We start from the raw sequence: 16,707 nt of genomic DNA on the forward strand, positions 1-16,707 counted from the left end.
GGGAAACTTTATTTTTTGGAGGAGAATATCTCAGAAAGTTGTCTTTATATACAATAAAAAAGAATCAGAAGAGTAGCTGAGTTAGTCTGTAACTTCAAAAACAAGAAGTTCTGTGGCAACTTATAGACAAACAGATATTTTGGAACATAAGCTTTCGTGGGCAAAGACACGCTTCATCAGATTCATGAGCTGGGGGTTCCAGAGAAGAAACAAACAAACCTGTTCATTTCATCATAACAATACATTGTGTGCTGCTTGTTTTTTAATCAGTTAATGGACTTAATAAATCTCTCTCTCAGCATAATGTAGCAGTCACTCTTAAATTAACCTAATTGACTTCAGAGTTCTTATACCAGAGACAAATTTGGCTTAATTTATTTATTCCTGTAATTATCAAATAACCAGGAGGATGACTTAAAATGGGCATATTTATGCTTCCATGAGCGAACACCATGTATGATAAGTATATTCTATCATAATCAGGACTCTTTTGTGGCAAAGAGGAAATATGTATGAAATGGGCCACACTGTATAATAATGAACCATTTTTTAAATGGCTTCCAAGGGGCAACCGAATGATTAACAGATGTTCTAAAGAGGTTACATGCATGAACAGCATTGTTATAAGCACATCACCAGAAGGTGTCACAGACAGTTATAAGCCTTCTGTTGACTGCATGGGCTCTGCAACAATCTATATTAATTGTTTAATCATTACAACAAGGTCAGCTCAGCAGACCCCTCCTGGAAGGGTGAAAGGCAGCTCAGGATGCAGCTTGGGCTAGGGAAAGAACAAAAAGATCTAGTTAAGCTCCCAGGTGGAGGCAACAGGGTATAGCAGCAGGTAATCAGTGAGAGCCAGCTGACCTCACTACTGGCGTGCTTAAAAAGCAGTCCAAGTGGCGGGGGTGGGGGACAGGACAGAGAGAAAGGGAGGAGACGAGACGAGACGAGACGAGACCGAAAAGAACAAACAACACATAACATCTATAACAGACAGCAGCGGGAAGAGGGAGTGGCCTAATGAGAGAGTGCTTGGGCTCCCCTCCCCCAATGAAACTGAAGCCCTGACTGTGGCCAAGGGGGAATGGACTGAACAGCTGGCTCAGACTGCCAGAGGTAAGTGCAGCCTAAGCCATCCAGTAGAAGGGAGAGGTGTGGGACCCTGGCAAGAGCCAGGGATACCTTGCCACACCATTTCGTAAAACCATTATCAAATGTCTATTAACCTTTTATAAACTATTTATAGATGGAACCTTATCATAGAATATGACCGCACAATGATTTAGATTTGTGATGTTGCAATGCAATAAGAATTTAATTTTTTTCAGAATGCAAATAGAGAAACTCCAAGAGAATTGCAAAGAATGTTTCCTCATTGCATCTAAGGTGCTATCATTGTCCAAAGCTCCTGCTTGGGTTTCTACCATAAGTAACCATTTATCATTTCTGTTCTCTCACTACGTATATTTCGTGATGCTAAATCTGATGCCCTTACACAGATTTAATACAGCTCAAGAGCAGGGTAAAGAGCCACATAAGAGCTTCGAGGTCTTTGACATCTGTAACCTGAAACACTGCACTATTGGTGTCTTCCTGTAAAGGTATGTCTGCACTGCAGCTGGGAGCCATCTTCCCAGCATGGATAGACACACATGCCCTAACTAGAATGCTAGAAATAGCAGTGTAGCAATGAATGGCATAGTCAATGACTTGAGCTAGCCACCTCACTACAAACCCACAGACTGCCTGGGACATACCTGGAAGCTTAGCCTGAGCTGCCAATCAAATGCCCCCCAGCTACGCTGCTGTTTGTAGTAAAGTACCTCAACCAGAGCTAGTAAGAGAGAGAGCTGTGTTAGTCTGCATTCTTAAATCTTACTTTAGTGAGTATCAAAACAAAACAGCAGTTGCGTCACACTTTAAAGACTAACAAAATAAATTTATTAGGGGGATGAGCTTTTGTGGGACAGACCATCTTCTTCAGATCTGTGGGTCTGCCCCATGAAAGCTCATCCCCTGATAAATTTATTTTGTTAGTCTTTAAAGTGCTACATGTCTGCTGTTTTGTTTTGGTACTCACTATGTAAGTTTCAAGCAGAACTCGTGTCTGTCTCTTTCTACAGATGTTGGGAAGCACACTCCCTGCTGCAACGTAGACATAGCCTGAGTCACATATCAAGTAAAAATGACTGGTTCCACATATCCACGTATTTCTATACTAATTACATTTCTCTTGCCTGCCCTTCGGCTTTTAACTTCATTTTTGATCTTGAGCTCCAAATTCATTCCTTTTTTCACTCAAAATAGTGCATAATAATATTAGGTATTAAGAAATAAGACTATTCTATATTAGACAGGTTTTTACACTGCCCTTCCCACCATCGTGTCTGAGTGCCTTCCATTATTGCCTTAAGCAACGTGACTAGCATCTATCAGAAATATTTGTTCTTTCTCTTATCCTCTCCCCGGGGAAGGCTGTGTGTGCCTGGCAGATTTGGGGAGGGATTTTTTATATCATGTTATTTTATTAGAGACATGTTGCTATGAGTTTACGTTACAGATGGGAAGTTTGAAGTCGCAGAGGCCCTCTTCACTGAAGAGGTATGTCTTTAGAGCATTCGATTCAAAAATGTTTTGAATTTGGAACAGACCATGTCCACTGTTCTATCAGTGTTTGCACTCTGGAGGTTACGCCCTCCAAACATTCCATTGCATATGCATTATCTATTCATCACCACTGGCTTTTATCACCTACTGTAATTTTAATCTAGCTGCTCTGTGATTTTAATTTCATTAAATGTGAGGGCATGTGGTGCATATTCCTCAGGATATAAAGATGCTGCAATTTACAGAAGCACCATATATCCAAAGGGCACAGTCTAAAACTGACTTTTCACTGAAATTAAGGGAAGAGAAGAAAATAATGTATATCTGTATATTAAAATATTATGCATGCACTGGTGTATGTGGGTACTAATATTAAAGGCTAAATTATGTATCAGGCAATAGCTCGTGGAGTTCTGAACACTGCAGGCAGCATACTCAGTCCCAAAATGGAAGTGAAGGGAGACATCACACCTGTTAAATACACAATGACTCAAAGAAGCATGCTGAGCTTTGGTAAATATGGATTTAGGAATGAAATTATTTGCAACCCTTGGTCCTTAGACTCAGAGGTAGCCATGTTAGTCTAAATCTTCACAAAACAAAAAAGCAGTCCTGTAGCACCTTAAAGACAAATACTATTGTTTATTAGGCTATTATATTATTAGCTTTTGTGAGACAGACTCACTTCATCACATCTGGAGAATAACTGATAACTGAGAGAAGAAGGCCTAATAGAAAAAACTTAAAGGAAAAAACCTGATAACTCAGCTAGATGGGTGTGGGGAAGAAAGAAGGATATGGTGGAAGGAAGTGGGGGAAGAGGAAAAAAAATTCTGTTAGTGGCTAGTAAGTTAAGTGGAATGCCTGCGATCACTGTGAATGTCATAAGTGGGGAGAATGTCCTTGTAATGTTTCAGATAATTGAGATCTTTTTTGAGTCATGGTGATAGGTGTCAAACTTGAAAATGAATTCCAATTTAAATGTCTCCCTTTGTAATCTGGTGTTAAAATTTCTTTGTTTTAAAACACACATTAAGTGTTCAATGGTGTGTCCTGCCAAGCTGAAATGTTCACTTGCCAGTTTATGTTTATTCACATTTCTAATGTCTGATTTGTGTCCATTCATTCTTTAGTGAAGTGATTGTCCACTTTGAACAATTTACATGGCAGAGGGCCATTGCTGGCACACGATGGCATATATCACAGTAGTGGAAGTGCACGAATATGAGCCCCTGATTGTGCGACTGATGTGGTTAGGGCCAATTCTTCTTCTCTCAGTTATCAGTTACTCTCCAGATCTGATGAAGTGGGTCTGTCCCATGGAAGCTCATCACATAATAAATAATATTTTTAGTCTTTAAGGTGCTACAGGACTGCTTTTTTGGTTCTTAGAGAGCATGCTTCTTAAGGAAGGGACCTTACCTCTTTTGAAAAGTTAGGATGCTATGCTTGGTGATAGAATAATATAGCAAATGAGAGAAGCAAATTCTTTGTACTTCCCACGAGACTCTCTCTTAGGATTGTGCAAAGAGGATCTTCCTTTTATTTCCTAATATCAGAGAGATAGCCGTGTTAGTCTGTAGCTTTGAGAACAACGAGAAATCTTGTGGCACCTCATAGACTAACAGATATCTGTTAGTCTATGAGGTGCCACAAGACTTCTTGATATTTCCTAATGTGAAAGTAACCTGTAATTAAACAGATCAGGCCCAATGGCCATTAAACAATAATGTGGTAGGAGAGCTGTTGTGTGAAGCTGCATATTTAAGCAGCTGCATCTAAGATTCATAGACTGCTCTACAATTATTATGCAGATTTTAGTAACCATTGTGCATCATTTTTACACATTCACGCACACAAATTAATCCTACGAGTGAATATCTCAAACTGCTGAACTCCTCCAGTAGCCTATGTATGATGGGCATTGAACAGTACTGGCTCGGAACAGGCAGAGGTGAGCATTTGGGAAATTTGGGGGAGGGTCAGGAGCCACTCTGAAATGAAGCCACTGGCTGGGAACCCCATTTAGAAGGGATTCAGAGGAGCAACAGCCACTTATCTGGCCCAGCGGATGCAATATGTGCTCCAGAAAGGAAGGATGTGCCTCAGCTGTATACCCCCATCTCCCAAATCCCCTTGAGTTCCCTGCTCAAAGTCAGTTTATTCCAGTGTCGGTCTCCCTCAGTTTCCACTTTTGAAGCTGTTCTGCTTTGGATAAATAATTAGTGATTGAGTCAGAGTCAGAATGAGTGCATTTCTTGGACAGTAGGGCAAACACATGGGAGACCCAGGAAGCAGTGCCCCCTGCTCCAGTGGCTATCTATTTGTGTACCCAAAGTGTGTCAGCTTCATCAAGACACTGAGGGAGCCCACCATCAGACTATCTCACTAGTTCCATCACTCCCCGAAGAGGTGGCAGATCCCTTCTCATCAAGCAGGGGAAGGCTTGAATGATGGAGGCCCTCTTCCTCCAATGTTCATCAGAACACCTTTCATGCTATGAATTGCGTGCAGCGACAGGCACCTCTTTGCCACTCAGACTTTGGTGCCTAATTCCCTTGTGTGGAACAAAATTTAGCACTCATTCCTTTCCCTGGCATCTCTGATAGGCTGGTGTGGGTGGCGCCATCCTCAAGACATTGACTTTGTGCATACCAGTGATTCTCCAGGTGCCTAAAAGTTATGTGCACCATCACCTGGCCTATATATCTGTGAAACTAGTCCAATATAGAAGAATGAATGGCACAATGTTAGCCGATGGCCTGGTGAGATACCACGTGTGCCTTCACTTCATCCGAGTCTTTAACTGCTAGGACAGACAGTCCCTTTGCAGTGGGCAGCCAGGGTGGCTGACAGATGCCCCAAGGATTATCACCCGAGTCTTTCGCTGCTAGGACACACAGTTCCTTCACAGCGGGCAGCCAGGGAGGCTGACGGGTGCCCCAAGGGTTATACTGAGAGCCTCCTTCACCCGAGTCTTTGACTGCTAGGACAGAAAGTCCCTTTGCAGCAGGCAGCCAGGGAGGCTGATGGGTGCCCCAAGAGTATATCCCATGGAGGCAACACAACTCAGCGTTCAGCTCTCAGTACACCTGTCCAGTGACCATGCTAATACAGTCGAGATTATCTGGGGTTCTTTGTTCGTGTTCAGTTTAGCACAGTAACAGGAGGAGTCAGGCTGAAAACTTAAACAGTTGCTATTTATTAGATAGTTTTTCTTAGTATCCAACCTACATCTCTCCCTCTGTAACTTCAGACCATTGCTCCATGTTCTGTCATCCACCATTGAGAACAGTCTCTCTCTCCTCTTTAGAACCTCCTTTCAGAAGTTAGAAGACTGCTATCAAATTGCCCCTCAGTCTTCTCTTCTGCAAACTAAATAAACCCAAATATCTCACCCTCTCCTCATAGGTTATGTGCTCCAGACCCCTAATCATTTTTGTTGCCCTCTTCTGAACCCTTTCCAATGTGTCCACATTCTTTCTATACTGGGTGGCCCAAAATTGGGCACAATACTGCAGATGAGGCCTCACCAGAGCCAAGTAGAGGGGAATAATAACTTCTCTAGACCTGCTGGAAATGCTTCTCCTAATGCACCTCGGTATGCCATTAGCCTTCTTGGTTACAAGGGCATACTGTTGACTCATAATCAGCTTCTCATCCACTGTAATCCCCGGGTTCTTTTCTGCTGCACTGCTTCCTAGCCCGTCAGTCCCAAGCCTGTAACAGTGCTTGGGATTCTTCCATCCGAAGTGCAGGACTCTGCATTTGTCCTTGTTGAACCTCATCAGACTTCTTTTGGCCCAATCCTCCAATTAGTCTAAGTCACTCTGGACCCTATCCCTAACCTCCAATGTATCTAACTGACCCTCTAACTTATGTTCATCTGCAAATTTGCTGTATGTGTAATACATCCACTCATCCAGGTCATTAATAAAGATGTTGAACAATACCAGCCTTGGAACTGATCCCTGGGACACTCCACTTGAAACTGTCCACCAGCCAGACACTGAGCCATTGACCACTGCCTGTCAAGCCAGTTTTCTATCCATCTTACAGTCCATGTATCCAATCCATACTTCCTTAACTTATGGACAAGAATATTGTGGGAGACTGTATCAAAAGCTTTGCTAAAGTCAAGTTATATCACATTCATTGATTTCCCCATGTCCACAGAGCCAGTTACCTCATCATAGACGCTAATCAGATTGGTCATGCACAACTTGCGCTTGTGAATCCATGTTGACTACTCTTGATCACTTTCTCCTCTTCCAAGTTCTCCAAAATGGATTCCTTGAGGATTCCCTCCATGATGTTTTCCAGGGACCAAAGTGAGGCTGATGGGTCTATAGTTCCTGGACAGTTCTCTCCTTTTTTTTAAAGATGAGCAGTACATTTGCCTTTTTCCAATCATCCAGAACCTCTCCTGATCTCGACAAGTTTTCAAGATAAGTTGAACAGAAAGGCCAAGGAAAGACTGATTAAGGAAAATGAATTACACCTGAATGTGTCATGCTTTTTCTAGGATGTAAAATGAGTCCATGGGGTCAGAGGGGTGGGGGTGTGTGATTCTTATCTCATTTATACCAAGGTAATTCCATGTGTTTAAATGCAGTTTGTTATGCTTGATTCACACTAATAAGTATAAAGAATAATCTGTTAACCCACATTCATGCAATTCATATACCTACGATATGAAAATATAAATAACAGTTCTGGTGAAGCTAACTGATTCCTCCTTTCACATTCTTATTCATTGTTTTTCATTCTATGTCCCTCTCACCTGGTTCCTTGGGGACAAATTTGCTATGATTTATACTAGTGTAAATCAATGTTATTGCACAGAAATAATCTGAGTTACACCAGAATTACTTAAGACAAATTTGCTTTTACCAATACATAGCCTTATACAACTAAACGAAATTACCAATGTGTAATTTCTGCTGTTTTACAGATAACCTAGTTTGACCTGATAATATTGGAAAATCTACAGTTTATTAATTAAGCAGCCTTTTGCATTGCTTTAGAAAAGCATCCCTTTGGGAACAAAATTTAAGCATACCACTGAAACAGAGAGAGGCAAATAATTCTCTTGGGCTATAAGGGACAGCTGTCTCTACTGCCAGATATCTATGAATACTTTATTTGTGTTTTAAAATAAAAGATTTAGGTGATAAAATATTTGTACAAAATTATTTCAAGAGTTCTCTGGGGTTATCTGGTTTTGAGGAACATTTCACACTCATATTTCCATGAAAAACATTTTGTTGATGACGATAGCAAAAAAAACAAAAAAACAAGATGTAGCAATTATGCAAAAATCAATGTGCCTAAAAACCCATTGTGAAATATCAACTTAAACCTGATGAAAAATCCATTAAATGGAGGATATCAAAGTTTATTTTAAGACTGAATGAACTTGAACTAATTCATACTTATCTGAGAATGAAGAACTGCATAAAGAAGCATGTAATAGCATGACATTCAGTTCTGTTACAGATAATGATGAGTTAGCTTTTCTTCTTCTAATCCATGTTTTAATACCACAGCTATTTAAAACTTTATGTAGCTGAAATTTGATATATAAATCATCAGCATTAATGTCTACGTTTTCCTTCGAAAAATTGGTATAAATCCATTTAACTGTTTAGGTGAATAAGGACAATGTTTGTCCTTTCAGAATTTTGGGGCATGCTGTCTTTAGGAAATAGAGGTGTACATTAGTTAAAGTCCATGACATTGATATTTCCATATCAAAAGGAAACACATACGGTGATTTTCACCCTGAAAGCACCTTTAAATATTAATTAACACCCTTATCACACGTATTAGGTGTAGTAGACAAGAACCTTTATCTACAATTGCTAAAGTAGCAAAAGGAGGGCAGATAAGTCTAATATAAGTTTGATATCCTCCATCCTCCCTGTTGAAGGAAGTCGTCCAGGTAGGGATCACTGAATCATGGAAGTAAATGCGTGATTGCGCAGGTGGTGTTGGAGAGAGGACTTTGGTTTCTTCGACCATGGGATTCTGTTTTGGGCACAAGAATTGCTAAGAAGAGATGGGATCCACATAACAAAGAGGGGAAAGAGCATCTTTGCAGACATGCTTACAAACCTAGTGAGGAGGGAGTTCAAATAGGTTAATTGGGGATGGTGACATAGGCCCTGAGGTAAGTGGGGAAGTGGAGTACTGGGAAGAAACACAAGGAGGTAGTAAGAAAAGCAAATATGGCAAGCAACCAGCTTGGATTTCTAGGGAAATCCTTGGTGAGCTTAAACTCAGAAAAGGATGCATATAATAAGTGGAAACTTGGACGGATGACTAAAGAGGAGTATAAATATATTGCTCAAGAATGCAGGGGAGTAAATCAAGAACGCAAAAACACAATTGGAATTGCAGCTAGCAAGGAATGTGAAGAGTAACAAGAAAGGTTTCTACAGGCATGTTAACAATAAGAGGATAATCAGGGAGGGTGTGGGGCCATTAAAAGATGAGGGAGGTAACCTGGTGACAGATTATGTGGGAAAAGCTGAAGTGCTCAATGCTTTTTTTGCCTCTGTTTTCCTGGACAGGGTCATCTCCCAGACTACTGAATTAGGCAAAGCAGAATAGGAAGGAGGTGGGCAGCCCTCAGTGGGGAAAAAAACAGGTTAAGAGCTGTTCAGAAAAGTTAGACATACACACATCCATGTGTCTGGTGTTAATGTACCCAAGGGTACTGAGGGAACTGGCAAATGTCATTGCAGAGCTTTGGCCATTATCTTTGAATACTCTTAGAGATCAGGAGACATCACAGATGACTGGAAAAGGCAAATATAGTGCCCATCTTGAAAAAGGGAAAGATGGACAATCCAGGGAACTATAGATCTGTCAGCCTTACCCCAATGCCCAGAAAACCATGGAGAGGATCTGCAAAGAATCCACTATGAAGTACATGGAAGAGGTGAAAGTGATCAGGAATAGTCAGCATGGATTCACCAAGGGCAAGTCATGCCTGACCAATCTGTTTACCTTCTATGATGAGGTAATTGGCTCTGTGGATATGGGGAAAGCAGTGGAGGTGATATACCTTGACTTTAGCAAGCTTTTGATACAGTCTCCTACAACATTCTTGCCTTCAAATTAAGGAAGTATGGATTGGATAAATGGACTGTAAGGTAGATAAAAAGTTGGCTAGACCATCAGGCCCAACAGGTAATGATCAACGGCTCTATGTCTGGTTGGTGGACAGTTTCAAGTGGAGTGTCCCAAGGATCAGTTCAAAGGCTGGTATCGTTCAACGTCCTTATTAATGACCTGGATGAGGGGATGTCACACACTCAGCAAATTTGCAGATGGCACTAAGCTAGCGGGCAGAAAAAGATACATTGAAGGGTGGGGATAGGGTCCAGAGTTACCTACACAAATTAGAGGACTGGACAAAAATAAATCTGAGGTTTAACAAGGACACAAGCAGAGTCCTGCACTTCGGATGGAAGAATTTAAAGCATTGTTAGAACAGGCTGGGGACCAACAGGCTAAGTAGCAGTGCAGCAGAAAAAGACCTGGGGATTACAGTGGATGGGAAGCTGGATATGAGTCAGTAGTGTGCCTTTGTAGCCAGGAAGGCCAACGACATATAGGGATATGTTATGAGGAGTATTTGCAGCAGATCTAGAGAAGTTATTATTCCCCTCTGTCCAGAAGTTTATAGGTGGATATTAGGAAAAGCTATTTCATCAGGAGGGTAGTGAAGCACTGAAACGCATTACCTAGATAAGTGATGCAATCGCCATCCCTAGAGGTTCTTCAAGTCCTGGCTTGACAAAGTCCTGTCTGGGATGATTTAGGCAGGGGACTGAACTTGATGACCTCCTGAATGCCCTTCCAGGCCTAGGAGTCTATGATTCTAAGTGGCTTTCAAAGGCTGCAGAAAGATTTAGAGCCACATTTCCAATTTTCTTAGTGCTCATAATTCAGGCCAAAATTTCAGAAATACTCAGTTCTCATTTAGGCACCTAAATGAATTGATGAGGCTTTCAGAAGCACTCAGTGTCCAGTGAAAGCAATGAACTGCTAGGTGCAAACCATTTTGAAAATCTGACCTTTTTGTTTAAAGGCCTGAATGGGAACAGTTGATGCTGAGCTCTTATGAGAACTTGACCTTAGTGTCACCCGGGTTTTAAATTTTAGGTCTTCCTGGCACTGAATTCTGTGTTTAGACCATGTGGCACAAGCATAGCCATGACAATACAAGACACTAGGAGAATGAAATCACACTGCCCAGCAATTCACAGGTAAGTGTCTGGAAAAAATTGTATGCTATCCATACAATGTCAAAATCATAGCACTACAAAACTCAAAAGTAACAGAGAGGAGGCCGTGCTAGTCTATACACTATCAAAACAAAAAGCAGTCAAGTAGCACTTTAAAGACTAGCAAAATAGTTTATTAGGTGAGCTTTCGTGGGACAGACCCACTTCTTCAGACCGTAGCCAGACCAGAACAGACTCAATATTTAAGGCACAGAGAACCAAAAACAGTAAGCAAGGAGGACAAATCAGAAAAAGATAATCGAGGTGGCAAATCAGAGAGTGGAGGGGTGGGGGAGCTCAGTCTAATTCTTGACCTTCACCCCCACCCCTCCACTCTCTGATTTGCTCACCTTGATTATCTTTTTCTGATTTGTCCTCCTTGCTTACTGTTTTTGGTTCTCTGTGCCTTAAATATTGAGTCTGTTCTGGTCTGGCTACGGTCTGAAGAAGTGGGTCTGTCCCACGAAAGCTCACCTAATAAACTATTTTGCTAGTCCTTAAAGTGCTACTTGACTGCTTTTTGTTTTGAAAACTCAAAAGATCTTTAAAAGGGTCTAGTCCAGGCACAGACAACTGGTTACAGAATAAGAGCCATCGATAGAGTGCAAAGAGACGTATTACATATTTATTTTTACCTATTTATCTTTATAGATAGATTATTTATCCATATAAAAATCAAATATATAATACGTGGCTCAATGCCCTCGCCCCCTCCCACTCCCCCAGAGCCAGGCTCCCCAAGTCCCACTGTTCCACCACCCCACTCTACTTAAATGCCAGCAACTCACCAGAGCTGCTATTGCTGCCACATGCTTCTCCCACCAAGTGCTGGGCCATTTGCACAAAGTGGCAGACAGCACTCCTGCTGCACAGCTCTGAGCAGAAGCCACATTTAATATCTCAAAGAGCCACATGTAGCTCAAGAGCCATGAGTTGGCCACCCTGACCTACTCCAAAGTCATTGGAAGTCAAATGATAATTTTTTATTGACTTGCACCTGGCCTGTAGTATAATTAAGAGATAATCAACTGTTCAAGATACTTCAATGACAATTTTGTTTTTGTAAAAAATCCGTACAAGCAATAGTACCATTACAAATGCATTATATTCCACAAAGGTACCATAAATATAATTTGGAATCATAGGTATCTACTTCCCTTCTAGCCAGGAGATTCATATTTATTGTCAGCTTTTCTGCAGAAGATCCTTCTTAAAAGAGATGGAGGGAAGAGAAGGATCCAAAAATATTGCACAAAAACCACATTTAAAAATAACTTAAGGCTACTATCAATATAGTAGCACATCTGCAGATAAAGGGTATTAGCAAGAAAGACTGTCATAGGTATATTGTTATAGCTACTAAGTGGAGCATCATGAGTGGAATTGAATAACATTAGAATAACCCATTATGAAAAGCTGCATCTGTTGTGAGTTTGGTTTGATGGATGGCAATGGGACTTGGGTAACTGGTCTGGCTCAGACCAGAGTACATGTGTGACTGGAGTTCATGGACAATGTGCATGGAGTCCTAAAAAGCCAAAGTTCTCCCTAGCTGTGTCCAAACTTGTTTAAGTTAAGAATGTTGAGACTTTATTAGTGCTTCATTCATGTTATTTTGTAAACTGTATGTTATATTTTAGTGAAAGAAACTTTAATTTTGAAATGTGGAAGAACTGTAGAATTGATATCTTCTGTGTATTAAAGGGCTGCAGAGGAGAGGGGTAAAGAACTAAGGGATTTTCTTTTCCTGTATAAAAGTGATCTTGTCTCCTATCTATAACTCTGGAAAGAGAGCCTCACTACTATTTGAACCTATGGATGACTCATTTGCTCCATATCTGTTGACCCACTTTAACTCGGAGAACTACACAGCTGAAAGGAGTCTAGACCTGTATCTGGATCTCCGATGGTACAATTCAGAGAAATAAGGAAACAGTTGAGTGGGTTAGGTCATAGTGTACTTGAGAAATCTGTTTCACTAGCAAAGGATGAACTTTAAACTCAGAGAGAAACTGTCCTTATGTCTGCTTTCTGTATTCTCCCAGGCTGTTTGTCATCTGACTGACCTTCAGGCTGACAAAGAACGCATGCATTTCAAACCAAGGTGAGAGCAATTTCCTATTCGTAACTTGACTCATTATACTGGCATCTTTCCTTGTATTACTAAGGATGCAACACTGACATTGACTTAATCATTCTCAGAGATAATATTAAATGAGGTTCCAGGGGTCAACACAGCATGTGAGGTTGTCACAGCAACGGATATCATGCAATGGAACAAAGAAAAAAACTGGAATGGTTACAATTAGAGCTGTATGGGAACTGGATTTTTCATTTCACAGGGCATTCCACGACTTTGGCATTTGTTTTCATTCCAAATCAGAATTTTTAAATATATATGTATATATTTGGATTGATCAAAACATCTTGTTTCATAAAAATTAAAATATTTCATTCTGGGTTCAGCTTTTTCTTTTTTAAAATTGTCTTATAGGTGATATAAAAAATATAATTTGGAAATGAAAACTTGTTCTGAAATGGCAGTTCAGAACATTCCATTCTGAAAAGGTCCTGTCTGGAACAATTTGTTTCCATTTCTTTTTAAATGAAATTTCATCAAAATTGACATACTTACCTAGAAGAACATTCCATCTGAAAAATTGTGACCAGCTAGTTGAGTGAGATGTAGCAGTTAGTTGAGTGAAATATTTGTGGCACAGTATGTGTGAGTATGTGCCATAAATTGTCTAAGGCACAGATACAAACTTACAATGAATGAGAAACGTACTCTATAGTCTGTTTTGTGCCATTCTTGCAGATCTTAGTATCATACTAACCCAGAAGCATCACATGCATCCCAAGCTGAGGTGAGAGGGACTTCTGTGTCATAAGTGGACTTGGTATTGCAGTCCCAACTTTCCTGTTAGCTCTAATGCTACTAATGAGGAAGAGGACAGACCAAATAATGCTCAGTGATAAGGGCAAAATGCACTCATTATTCATGAGAATGGCATGGTTTGATGGTGACAATTTCTGGCACAAAGGAGCAGGTAACACTTTTGTACACTTCCAACATGTCAAGCTGCAGGGAAACACTAGTCTAAGATGAACTGACTCATCCTCTTGGCCAGGGGATCAATGCCACAATCAATCGAATGCTTTAGAGCAGAGGTTTTCAAACTGTGGGGCATATGCGCCCCTACCAGGGCATTGTGGAATGTTTTAGGGGTTGAGCGGTGACTGCCCTGCACAGTGGAGCTTAGGCTAGCTCCACAGAGCAGGGATCAGAGAAGGAATGCCACCATCTGACTTTTCTCAGCAGACCACCCAGCCATGCCTGTATCTATTTTTTTTTTTTTGGGTTGGAGATAGATACAATGAAAAAAATGTAACTCAAAGTGGGGGTTCAACGCAAAGTTTAAAACTGCTACTTTAGAGGTATAGGAAGTAGGCATGTAGAGGAATGCAGCCTGGGATAAAGGGTTGGTGTTGTGTTCATTATGATGGCATGAACAGACCAAAGGGTCAAGGGTATAATCTTAACTTTTTACCAAGAATATGCTGCAACCTCCCGTGAGCACCCTCACCTAGTCAGGTGCATGTGCCTGTGCCACTTTGGTTCAAAGTCTCTTCAGCTAGTCAGCCCTCTGGCTGAGTAACACTCTGTGTGCATCAAACAAAACCCTTTCTGGAATATAACCTTAACAGAGGCCCATTTTGGTGCCCTCTGTGGTGTCCTTCCAATCCATTCCTCACTTGGACAGTGGGTGGTGCTTCCAGGCATTTCCCTCATGGAGACAGAGTGGCTCTATCACAGTCAATCAGAATATTTCAACAGTCTTCAGCCACTCACCAGACACTTAGAGCTTCTATGGTGCTGCTGCTCCCTCAGCCAGCCAGACACCTGTGACACTGAGCTGACTCTGGCCCTGCAGCTCCTTCTTATAGAACTTTCTGCCCCCTGATTGGCTGCTTCCTCCTGCAGACCCTCTAGCCTCTCTTGGAGAACTCCTCTGTGGTTTAATGAGATGGGGTGTGGCCACAAGCCTCCAGAAGTGGGCTTTGGGGCCTAGTCTGACTCATCACATACAGAAAAGAAGGGAAAGCATCAAGCTTTTGTAATGTAAAGTATGAAGTAAGACTTTCTGTTTAACGGCATTCCTTATTAACTTATCCTTTAAATGTAATGAGTTTTTTGAAGGAAAACACCATTTTTAACTTGTTTAGGCTAATTTAGGTATATTTGGACACCCTTTTGCATGTTTTCCCATTACCATTTATTACTATCAGTTACTTTGTCACCTGGTGAACTTTTACTTCCTTCTCCCATTTGAGTTACATTGAGGGCAAATGTGTAGGCTGAATTATTACAACAGTGAGATCCCTCTTTTCACATCATGCTTCTTGTCAGGACAGTGAATAAATAAACGGCAAAGTTGAAAGCCTGGAAATTTCAACTGAAAAAAAAATTATCAAACCTCAACTCCTCAAAGAGAAGTGCCCATTCCCTGACATCTGAAGAAAGGGCTGGGTGACCATGGATCTCTGCTCTCTGTCTGCTGACTGCACTAAGTCACAGTGCTACAGCTTAGAAGAAAATAGGCAGCTCGATTTTTACAGTCCAATTTTTAACTTTTCATGATTTCCAACAGAGGCCAATTTGAATCTGCACCCTGGATCCATTAGTGCTGGATTAATTATTTTCCTTCCACTGGGCTAAAATCTAATTTTCATCCTCTGCTTAGGCCTGGCTGAGGAGTGAGCAACTGCAGGTAGGTATTTATTTGTGGTGCCTACGAGCAAAAGACAGATGGATATCAGTGTCTTATACAACACAACAGATCCACATGTGAGAGTCCTGGCTCCAGATGCCTCTAGCTGTATATTCTTTCCCTGACACAGATTTACCATATTATCTCTCCCAGAAGGATAGTGCTGGGATGGTGAATGATGAGTCTAGCCAATACAGTTGCAATGGTGTCTATAGAGTTGTTTCTTTTCATCATGTTTTCCCCCAGTGCTGGTAATCACTTTATGGTTGTTGGCAAGCCAGTATTGGAGTGCTTTTCGTCCCAAATTAGTAGGTTAACCCCAATTGTTGTCCTTGGCATTGTGCTTAAAGTGCTGAGAGTCCCATGCCAATTTGCATGTAACAAACTGGCACCCATGTTTGGGCTCACAAAAGCAATATTTTGGATAAAAGCAATCCCAGTTTGATAGGAGGATGATTAACTTCAAGCAGTAAATGAATGATGAACGTGTTTTTAGTCCTAAATTAATGAAATGGACACAAGCCTTATTAAATAAGAATGTAACCTTGGAAAGATCCCAAGTTTATCTCAAGTCCTTTATAGTCTTCTAATAGAAGTAGAACAACATGAATGTTCCTTATCAGGTGCTCCTCCAGAAGGGCCTGTATTGTACCAGAATGAAGCAATCTCTGAGTGAGCTTACAGACAAAATAGCTTTTATTTGGTATGTAGACAGGTCTACTTTTTACAAGGAAGACAAGGCATATACAGGGTGTGTGGCAGTAAAAATATCTGTTGGAAAAGGTTTTAAGGGGCAATGTTTGTCTCATTTGGTACAAGCCACTGAAGCTGTTATGGTTGTAGTATCATTGTAAAATATACCAGCAGATGAAACTGGCTATTTTCACAGACTTGGAATGGGTTTTGAGAATTATGGTAGGCTACATGCCTCAATGGCAAACACAGGCATGAAATGAGCAGGTGGTAAACCTATTGCCCATGCTGAAAAGTTATATTGTTTATAGGATTTAGAATGACAAAAATGATTA

The sequence above is a fragment of the Carettochelys insculpta genome, chromosome 1 (genome assembly GCF_033958435.1).
Source record: "Carettochelys insculpta isolate YL-2023 chromosome 1, ASM3395843v1, whole genome shotgun sequence".
Classification (NCBI taxonomy): domain Eukaryota; kingdom Metazoa; phylum Chordata; order Testudines; family Carettochelyidae; genus Carettochelys; species Carettochelys insculpta.